Source organism: Macaca mulatta, chromosome 11 (genome assembly GCF_049350105.2).
Source record: "Macaca mulatta isolate MMU2019108-1 chromosome 11, T2T-MMU8v2.0, whole genome shotgun sequence".
In the NCBI taxonomy this organism is placed as follows: Eukaryota; Metazoa; Chordata; class Mammalia; order Primates; family Cercopithecidae; genus Macaca; species Macaca mulatta.
Genome location: NC_133416.1, coordinates 132,099,279 through 132,110,391, shown reverse-complemented (window position 1 = coordinate 132,110,391; position 11,113 = coordinate 132,099,279). Strand labels below are relative to the sequence as shown.

The following is an 11,113-nucleotide window of genomic DNA, read 5'->3' as shown; positions in this document are numbered from 1 at the left end:
ATAACAGCGGCCTCCCTGGGGCAGGTGTTCTAGGTCTATGATACGGTTAGGCTTTGCCTCCCAACCCAAAATCTCATCTTGAATTGTAATCCCCATAATCCCCACGTGTCAGGAGAGAGACCAGGTGGAGGTCATTGAATCATGGGGGCGGTTTCCCCCATGCTGTTCTCGTGAGAGTGAGTGAGTTCTCATGAGATCTGATGGTTTCATAAGTGTTTGGTAGTTGCCACCACGTTCATTCTCTTTCCTGCCGCCTTGTGAGGAAGGTGTCATGCTTCCCCTTTGCCTTCTGCCAGGACGCTAAGTTTCCTGAGTCCTCCCCAGCCATGCAGAACGGTGAGTCAATTAAACCTCTTTCCTTTATAAATTACCCAGTCTCAGGCATATCTTTCTAGCAGTGTGAGAACAAACTCATACCGCCTATTTGCTTGCAAAATCCACTATGGGATTCAGAGAGGTTAAGTCACTTGGCCAAAGTAACACAGCAACAGAAGCCAATGGGAAGGTAAGGCTGTCTCTGAAGATCTCTGAGCAGATGGGAAAAGGTGAAAATTCAGCTTTTCCAAGAAAAAAACAACAGATTTCCTGCAGTTCAGCTAACTCCAGACCCCTTCCCAGGGGGCACTTGTTCCTGTGGGAGACATGTCCCCCCAAACACAGGCCAAGAAGACTGTTAGTTTTCTGCCACTGCTGGGAAAAAACATTCTAAACTTTGTGGCTAAAAACAACAGGAATCGTGTTCCCTCACCATCTGGGTGGCGGCAGGGCCACGCGCTCTCTGAAGGCTGTCAGGGAGGATACTTCCCGGCCCCTTCCGGCTTCTGGTAGTTGCCAGCATTCTTGACAGTCGTTAGCCATGGCTGCCACACTCTAATCTCTGCCTCTGTGGTCGCGTGGCTTTTCCCTGCATGTCTCTGTCCAAACTTCCTCCTCCTTATAAGGACCCACTCCAATCCAGTATGACTTCATCTTCATTTGATCACATCTGCAAGGACCCTATTTCCAGAGGTCACATTCGTAGGTACCGGGGAGTGACATAAATTGTGGGCTGAGGGCATTTTTCACTCTAGTACAGAGACTCTGGGCAGTTGTCTAGGACCTGATGGGTGTAAACCTGTGCTTCTCAGCATGCTGCATGGTTAGGAGCACAGACTCAAGCTAGAGAACTGGGTTCAAATCCCAGCTTCACCACTCACTGGCTGTGTGACCTCAAATGTGCTACTTAACTTCTTTGTGCCCCATGTGATACTGATAACCGTATCTACCATGAGGATTAAATGAGATAGTGCATATAATGCTCTCGGAGGTATCCAAGCCCTGTGCAAGCATTTCCTATCATCTTAATTTGGGGTTTCCGCCAAGTGGTTAGGAAGACCCGGAATGGATGTAGGCACAGCATTAAATAATATGAAACAGCAAGAAAACCACTCCTTTTTTTTTTTCCTGTTCTTCCACCAACTCCAGGGAGAAACTCTCCACGGGTGCTGAGATGTCTTTGACACCTCACTGAGTGAGGTTGGCAGGACTTCCTTCACAACAGCCGGAAACGGTTTCCATTTAAAACCTTCCTCAGGCAGCAGGACAGAAACCAGACTTGGGTGACACCTTTTGTTTCTCTGTGTTCACTTTCGCCATCACCTTCTCTTCCAGCAAGTGATATCAGCTTTCTGATTATGGGGTGATCGAAGCTTTCCTCTTTTTTTTTTTTTTTTTTGAGACGGAGTCTCGCTCTGTAGCCCAGGCTGGAGTGCAGTGGCCGGATCTCAGCTCACTGCAAGCTCCGCCTCCCGGGTTCACGCCATTCTCCGGCCTCAGCCTCCCGAGTAGCTGGGACTACAGGCGCCTGCCACCTCGCCCGGCTAGTTTTTTTGTATTTCTTAATAGAGACGGGGTTTTACCGTGTTAGCCAGGATGGTCTCGATCTCCTGACCTCGTGATCCGCCCATCTCGGCCTCCCAAAGTGCTGGGATTACAGGCTTGAGCCACCGCGCCCGGCCAGCTTTCCTCTTTAAGTCCATTTATTTGCCTAGAGAAAGTGAGGAGTTGTTTTTAAAGTGAGCAAATAGCAGTTCAGCGAGGAGAAGGCAGAGGCTGTTCCCATGGGTGGTTCAAGGAGGTGGGGCGGGAGCCACGCAGTGACGCCTGAATGCCCGGGGCAGGCAGCCACCTGGGTGTTTGAGGTCTGGAGTGGAATGTTTCATCGTCTGCTTCAAAGGATCCCATTATCTGAACTACCTTCTGATCTGTGTAGACACCACCTGGGTACAATCCACATTCGGTGACCTGCTGGTGTAGCTGGGCTGCCCAAGGATGGGGCGGTCCCACAGGACTGAGCTAGAAGGATGGGGCTGAGCGGGGTTGAGCGGGGCTGAGAGATAGGGACTGGTGCCATTCAGCCTCCCCCAGTCTCAGCAAAGGGAGGTGCAGGGGCCTCGCTATGCAAGCATTTAGCAAACTCACCTTCAAAGGTTTATGTTGCCCCCTTCCTCTGAAGGTGACACGTTCCATCCACAAGTCAGTGAGAACTGGGCTGGCCTGAGCTGTTGGAAGGCACCGAAGGAGGTTTGCCCCGACAGCTGTGGGGCCACCCCTTTGTCCTGGGAAATTCACAGCCAGGACCTGATGATGTGAATGAGTCCACTTCCGCCCAGGGCTGAAGTGGGCACAGGGCTGTGTGTGGTTCAGGGATCTCGGGCACAGCCTCTTCTTTTTCTCTTTTGTACAGACTAGGATTACCTGGCATGTGAACCAGTGAGATTTGGAGACAAATCCTGTGATAAAATCAGGCCACCATAGCCTCCCACCATAGCCTCTGCATACAATCCTTCCATGTTCCCCTTTCCAGGTATCTGTTGCTGTATAAGGAGTTACCCCAAAACTTAGCAGCATAAAACAATAGCAATGATGTTATTGTTATGTCATGGTTCTGGGGTTGACTGGGCTCAGCCAGATGGTTCTGGTGTGGGGCCTCTCCTGTGGTTGCAGTCACACATGGACTGGGGCTGAGGTTATCTCAACCCACATGTCTGGCAGTTGATAGTGACTGTCAGGTGGAACCTCAGCTGGGGCCAGAGCCTCCACGTGTGGCTTGGGCTTCCTTACAACATGGTGCTCCAGAAAAAAAGTGTCCCAAGAGGGCCAGGAGGAAGCCATTCCACCTCCTGTAACAGCCTCAGAAGTCACCCAGTTTCCCTTTCACTGCAGTCTCAGCCCTGGGCAAGGGGAGGGACATAACTCCCAGCTCCAATAACAGGAGTGCCCACCTCACATGTAAAAAGAGCCAGTGGGATGGGAGAATTTGTAGCCATCTTGGAAAACACAGCTACTTCCATCCTCCCTGCTTATCTGCTCTAATTGCAGCCCAGCTTCTGAATCTGCGAGCCATTATTAGGCTCCGATAGTGTGCCAGATGTCTTCACGACCATCATCACACAACTAGCTACAGCTCCCCTTGGGTGGGTCTGTCATTTTCCCACCTTACAAACAAGGGCTCTGAGCATCAGAATGCATAAGGTACCTGTACAAGGTCCCGCAGTTGTTCGGTAACTTTATTGGACATCAGTTGCCCCTTCTGGTCACGGCCCCTCTAGTTTACTTGGAGACAGCCCTTCTCTCATCTCAGACCATGTGGTTTGTGTTGAACTGGATCTCCCCATTGGTCCAGAGATGGGCATGTGACTAAGGCTCAGCCAATCCAAAATTTCCAAACCTCTGCCTCAGTGATTGGTTCAGGGGTCATTGGATGACCCAATTTTGTCCAGTAAGAGGTATCCCAGGACTGTTGCAGAAACAGTTGGGAAGTGAGAATCTGGACTGATTAAGTATATTTAACTGTGCCTGCTTGGATGGCATTTCCGTGGTGAAGGCAGGACATGACTGAGGAGGAAGCCAACATGGACACAAACAGCCATGTGTTCCGAGACCCAAGCCATGTGGCTTGGGTCCCTGGACTCAGCCATACCTGAGGCCAGCACTACCTTGGAATTTACCATTACAAGAGCTAATAACTTTTCCTTTTAGCTGAGGGCAATTTGAGTTGGGGCTTCTGTGATAGCCAAAGTCTCATCCCAGCACTTTGCAAGGCTGAGGCAGGAGGATCGCCTGAGCCAAGGAGTTCGAGAGCAGCCTAGGCAACATGAAAAAACCCCATCTCTACAAAATACAGAAACAAAAAATTAAGTGGGTGTGTGGCCTGTGCCTGTAGTTTCAGCAACCTGGGAGGCTGAAGTGGGAGACTCACTTGAGCCTAGGGAGGCTGAGGCTGCAGTGAGCTATGATTGCACCACTGCATTCTAGGCTGGGTGACAGAACAAGACCATGTCTCAAAAAAAAAAAAAACCTTGCAGAAAGGGAATTTGAGCCCAGCCTATCTGAGTCCACAAATTCTAAATTCTTTCCCCAGAACCATGCCACTTCCCTGAGTGCCATCTACCTTCAAGGCCCAGATCAATTATCCCTTTTCCAAGACAACCTCCGTGATATAAGCTCATAGCGTCTCTTCTCAGACTCCAATTGCTGGAGTCTGTGGCCTTTGGTGTAGGTGCTTTCCAGGGAAGGGGCTCCCTGATCAACATGGTGCCTTCTTCTACCAGGCATGGGTGCCTAAAATGTCACCATCAGAGCCTCGTTCCTCTGGGTTAAGCATTGCTCTTTTGGAGTGACTGTTCTAAAATCTTGATCCCCTGAGATTGGGAGTCAAATCACCATGGTCCAAGAAAAATGATAAGGGCGTTCTTGGAGAGACAGGCAGAAAAACGAGGAAAGAGATGTGTTTCATTCTCACTAGCAAGGAGGAAGTAGCATTTAAAGCTGCACCTTCAAAAGAAAAGAGACTTCTAGAGTTGAGGTTATAGAAAAGGTATCCCAGGTAGAAGGAGAAGATCAAGAGGAGAGAACTTGTGGGACACAGTGAGGAAGTAGCCAATTCACTGCTGTGGCTGGTATACCACATACGACTGAAGCCAGCTCAGAAGGTCCTGGGATTGTGAAACAACACACTGAGGAGTTTGATATTTATTTTCTGGGTAATAGGGAGCCATAGAAGGTGCTTGAGTCATGGCAGTGGGGTCAGGGGCGTCTCAATCAGAGCAGCAGTTTAGGAAGATGAATCTGTGCAGTGTGGAAGTGCAGTGTGTGAAGAGGCAATAGGCTGGGCCAGGGGAGCCAAGTAAGAAGTGAGGTCATCTGAACCAGAATTGCAACAGTGAGATAAGAAGTGATTAGGCACATTTTGGGGGACAACTGGCTTGATATAGAGACAGGCCAGGGAGGGGTGGAGCCTTGGAACAGCATCAGTGCTGGGCCCACGTGCTGGGTCCGTGCTCAGCCTCTCCCTCTTTTAAGAGCAGGACCTGTCACCAACCCACGCAGTAGCTGTGGCTCCATGCTGGTGTGCGGATCAGGATGGGCTTTTTCATTGCTGTGTAGTTTTCCACTGTAAGGATGTACCACAATTCACTTATCCATTCACCGCTGATGGGCATACAAGTAGTTTCCAGTAACCTCCTTTTTAAATTTTGAAATGTCACCTTGCATGAAGCAATGCAACCTGGGACACCATTAATGGGATGGGCTAACTATATTTTTCTAGTATACATTAAATACGTGCATAATTATTGAAAATAAAAGAGATACTTGTCTGGGACCACCTCCTGTCACTTGCTCCTGCACAAGGCTGGCTTTGGCAAAGGCTGCGAGAATCCGTCACTGCCTCAGTTACTGGATTGTTAGGTGACGAGGTCATTCAGGCCCAATGGTGGCCCAGAGGCTAAGCTCCCCTTCCCACCCTCTCCTTATCCCTGGACAAGAGGCCCTCTGGAAGGCTGCTCCTGCCCGCTGCCTGCCCTCAGCTGGAAGGAGACATTGTCTCAATTCATCCTGCCTTCAAAGGGCTCCTGTCTGAACCAGGCTCCCGGGCAAACCCCAGCCCAATTCTCGCCTAGAAAAACACACTCAGCCCTTGTTTAGACTGAGGCCGGCCTGCAGGAGGTCAGCCCAGCTGCGAGGGCAGAAGCCTCAGCTCAGCCACAAAACGTGGCGTGGGGGCCCCCTCCACTGCCTGCCCCCTGGCCCCGGGCCCACCGCCCGAGATGGAGGCTGCTCAGGAAGGAGGAGACCTCACACAGGGACCCCATGTGCATCCCGGTGGTTGGCCAGGAAAGGCCAGTCCCTCATTCTGGGCTAGGGCTCTCACTCTTGCCAGTCCCTCAGAAACTACACACAATGGATTTTCCTTTCTTCCTTCCCAACTAGACCTTTCTGATGGCCATAAGTGCCCTCAAGACTCCTGATCATAAAAAGAAAACTTTCCCTAACCTGATGTTATAGACCCTGTTGCATTCCCCACAATTCATGTGCTGAAGTCCTAACTTCACCCTCAGTGCCTCAGAATGCAACCTTATTTGGGAAGTAGGGTCCCTGCAGATGGAATTAGTTCAGATGAGGTCATACTGGAATAAGGGGATCCCTCATCCAATATGACTGTGCCCTTCTAAAGCGGGGAACTTTGGACACAGACACACACAGGAAGAATGCCATGGGAAAATGAAAGCAGAAATCAGGGTGACGTATCCACCAGCCAAGGGATGCCAAAGATTGCCAGCAAAGCACCAGAAGCTAGGGGAGAGGCCAGGAACAGATTCTCATGGAATGAACCAACCCTGCTGGCCCTTTGATCTCAGACTTCTGGCCTGCAGAACTGTGAGAGAATACATTTCTGTTGTGTAAGCCGCCCCATTTGTGGTACTTTGTTAACGGCAGCCAGGGGAGACTCATGTACCCAATATCTCAGTCACAAGGACATTTATTGAAAAGGCAGCCCAGACCCATATCATCCATTTCCTTCCTTCCTGTAACTCCTCATATCCGTTAGGGATGCCTGTTGCCTGCAAGTTGCAGAAAGCTTAACTATCGGTGGCCTGAACAAAATGGGAGTTTTGTTTTCCTCTTCTAAAAAGAAACCTGGCTAAAAATCATATGATCACATCAATAGATGCAGAAAAAGCATTTGGCAAACTCCAACACCTATCCCCGACAAAAACTCCCAGCAAACTAGGAGTAAAGAGGAACTTCAACTGATAAAGAACATTTACGATAATCCAATAGCTAACATCTCAATGGTGAGAGACTAGGTTCTTTCCTCCTAAGGTCAGGAACAAGGCAAGGACATTCACTCTCACCACTCCTTTTCAAGGTCATACTGGAAATCATAGCTAATGCAATAAGACAAGTGAGAAAAGGTATACAGATTGAGAAGGAAGAAATAAAACTTTCTTCACAGATAACACAACTGTTTAGAAAATCCCAAAGATTCAAAACAATGACAAAAAAACACTAGAATGAATAAGTGATTATAGCAAGGTTGCAGGATACAAGGTAAATACACAAAAGTCAATTGCTTTCCTACATATCAGCAATGAGCAAGTAGAATTGGATATTTAAAGAAGCCTGGCAAAAGCTGTTTTGGAAACCAGGCCATGTCAGGGCCTCAGCAGTTCTTATACCTTTCTCTGTAATGCCAACATGGCTGCCAAAGCTCCAGAACATTCCAAACAGGAAAGTGCAGGGAGGGAGGAGAGTAGGTGCTGTTGGTGCTCACTAAGCCTCCTCAGGAGAGACTGCTGGAGAGTTTAACACCTTCAACCGATGACACGTGGAGGTTGGGTAGATAAATACCCCAACTATCTCACTCTTCAGGCACATAACTCTCAGCTTGTCTACACTGTCTCTTGGTGTTCCTCAGAAGAATTGCTTCTGTAAAGTGGCATTGGTGATAGTCCTTTCTTCATAGGGTTGGTGTGAGAGCTACTGCATATAAACCACTTTGCAGAGAGCCAGGCATACAGTAAGTGCTAAATAAGTGCCTGTGACTGTGAGCACTCACTCAGTATGTTTGGGGAGCAGAAAAGAGGCCAGTGTAGCTGGAGCTAGACCAAGGCCTAAGGGCAGATGAGACCATGGGCATCTTGGGGGCATCTGTGGTGACCCTTGATCTAAGAAGGTCCACAGACTCATTTTACAGGAAGGCCACAGCTAGACTGAATCCCTAGGCAGAGTAGGCTAAGAGTGGGAAAACACTAGACTTGCCAAGGTTCTGTTTTCCACTGAATGGGACACAAAGCAGAAATTTAGTTGAATTATAGAAAACTCTAGAAGGTTCTGGAAAAAAACAAAACCCTGTAGCTGATGTATTTGGGGTTGGGGCAGGGCTCTTCCAGAGCTACCTTTTGGGCCATTAAGCCACAAGGGCCAAGTTTTTTGAGATGTTACAAACCAGAGATTTGGGCCTCTGGTCCTCAGGTCAAAATCTCCCCACTGCAGCCTGGCTCTCTGTAAACCCTGCCTCCAGCATGAAAATGGGAAGATGCAATGTCTTAGAGATTAAGCCCTGGATGGCCACTAGTGGCCCTTGTTCTGGGCCCTTATCCTTGTTGTGAGATCTGGAATCTCTCACAGCCCCCGCTTGGTGTCTTTGTGGGTGGCAGCCTGTTGTCATGGAGGAAGCTGGGATGCAGTTGTGGATGAGTGAATTTATGATGGGGAAATTTAACACAGGGCTGATTCATGGCTTTTCATCCCAGGCCTGGGGGAAGCTCAGACCCCTGTGCTCTGGCTGCCTTCATTTATTTCAGACTTGTGTGTGAAGAGGCCGGGGGTGGGAGAAGGGTGAAGAAAGGGTTGAACACCGGGCATGGGGTGAGAGCGCCTTCACCCACCAGGCTCCTCAGGAACCCAGTCCCGGGAAATGGCCTTGCAGAGGGAACAGTCGCAGCTGGGTTCCATTCTCCAGTTTCTAAAAGCAGGCAGGAAAAAAAAATCATTCTGCATATTTGTAGTCATCTCCCTGCCTGGCTTTTTTTTTTTTTTTTTCTTTCCTGCAAGCACAGAGGACGTGGTCCTGTGTCCTGCCACAGTGCATGGGGGCTCGTTAATTAAAGAGCTGAGCAGATGTCACCGTTCATTAAGGGCGGCCGCGTGGCTCCTTCTGCAGACACTGCCGCCCTTTGCGCTCACTACTTAATGACACCGCGTCTCCCTGGCTGCCCCAGCCCTGGAGAAGAGCAGGCAAGGCTGTGTTTCCCCTTAATTTGGCGGGGTGGGGTGCCCCCGCCCCACTGTGTCCTTGTCGGCTGGGGCGCTGCAGCCAGACACAAGGTGATGGAGACTTTTAATTTTCATCACGCCCATCCATCGGAGCTCCGTTTTAAATCACTTTAATGGCAGATTAAAAATATATAAGCTGATATTAGAGGACATTCTTAGTGCCTTTATAAATATCTTAAATCAAAAGTTTGGCTTAATTGCACTTGAGTGGATACAGGAGGCTGGGGAGGTGGGGGCTGGGTCAGGTGAGCCCCCAGTGGCAGGAGGGCGGGGAGGGGCTGGATGGAGGTGGTGCCGGCACCGGGGAGGAGGAGGAGGTTGCTGCGTGGACTCAGAGTTAGAACATCCATCTGTCCATCCATCTACCCTGCTGGTCCTGATCTGGAGAGCACATCAGGTACATCTGCACACCCGGGGCAGACCCAGTGCCTCTCTCCTCTGAGTTACCACCAGGTGGGGAAGATGTCAGTGAGCAAGGAATTCCACAGAGCAACAATTATTCACGGCACACTTTGTGTCGGGCCCACACAACCCTGTGCATGGGGATCATGATTATCCTCATTTTATGAATGAGGATGGGAGAATTCCATGATTTGGTCAAGGTCACTCTGCTTTTCAGTGAGAGCCAGGATCTGGACCCAGGCAGTCTGACTTCAATCCTTGTGTTAACCACTGCCCCCTCCTGTCTCTCTCTCCCAATGGGACAAGTATCAGGAAAGGAAAGTTTCCAGGGAGGTATGGGGGGAGCTGACTGGGAGCCTGGCTTCAGGGGGCATAGAGGAGGTTTCTGAGGCAGGGAGGTTGAAGCTGGAACCTGCTGGGTGAGTAGGGGTGGCAAAATGAAGAGGAAAGTGGGCAAGGACCAGAATGGTAAGTGCAAAGGCCCTGGGGTAGGCACTCACTCAGTATGTTTGGGGAGCAGAAGAGAGGCCAGTGTCATTGGAACCAGACCAAGACCTAAAGGCAGATGAGACCATAGGCATCTCAGGGACATGGGTGGGGACTCTTGGCCCAAGGAGGTCCACAAACTCACTGCCTAGGAGTGCCATGAGTAGCGTCAATCCCTGGGCAGAGTGGAAGAAGAGAGCAAAAGCTCAAGACTAAGCAAGGCTCTGTTTCTGCTGAATGGGACTAAAAGCAGAAATTCAGCTGAGTTCTAGCACACTCAAGAGCCTCGTGTCTCATTCATCTGAGCCTACTGAGGTGCAGTGGGAGGACAACAGTGACAAGGAGGCTGATAGCATGCACTGACTGAGATGGTCTGCCTGTCTGAGAAATGAAGGCGGGCAGATGCTGACCTGGGAGGCTTGGCAGAAGAGAAGGGAAGTTGAGCCCCTGCGAGGTTGAAATGGCAGAGATGAGGGATCAGGAGCTGAGGCCATGCTATGAAATGTCTCAAAAGAATGTCCTAGAATGCCAGAGGTGGAATGGCCTTTTGCCCATCAAGACAGGGTGGGGCAGGAGCTGAGCTGATTTCGGTCCACATTGACACCTCTTTTTCTCACACTCCTGGATCTGCACCATCAGCGAATCTTATTGCCCATACCTTAAAAATCCATCCTCAAGGAGTAGGAGAGATGTTTGCACACCCACGTTCACAGCAGCACTGTTCACAACGGCCAAAAGGTGGAAGCAACCAGAGTGTCTGTCAATGGATGATGGTTAAGCAAAATACGGTCTATCCATACAATGGAGTATTACTCAGCCTTGAAAAGGAAGGACATTCTGACATAGGCTACATTGTGGATGAATCTTGAAGACATTATAGTAAGTAGAATAAGCCTGTCATAAAAGGACAAATACTGTCAGTTTGCACTGATATGAGCTCCCTGGAGTAGCCAGATTCATAGAGACAGAAGGTAGAATGGTGGGTGCCAGGGCTGTGTTTCATGAAGACAGGTTTTTTTTCTTTTTTTTAGATGGAGTCTCACTCTGTTGTCCAGGCTGGAGTGCAGTGGCACGATCTTGGCTCACTGCAAGCTCCGGCTTCCGAGTTCACGCTGTTCTCCTG

The 11,113-nt window shown here is 49.7% G+C and overlaps 1 long non-coding RNA gene across 1 annotated transcript in view; it reads left to right on the top strand.

The window, feature by feature from the left end:
- The first annotated feature begins 237 nt into the window (after window positions 1–237).
- The window catches only part of LOC144333204 (uncharacterized), a 51,383-nt gene continuing 40,507 nt past the window's right edge, over window positions 238–11,113 (top strand). The window contains exon 1 of the long non-coding RNA XR_013401683.1: window positions 238–336. This is a non-coding gene — a long non-coding RNA (uncharacterized LOC144333204). The remainder of the gene's footprint in view (window positions 337–11,113) is intronic.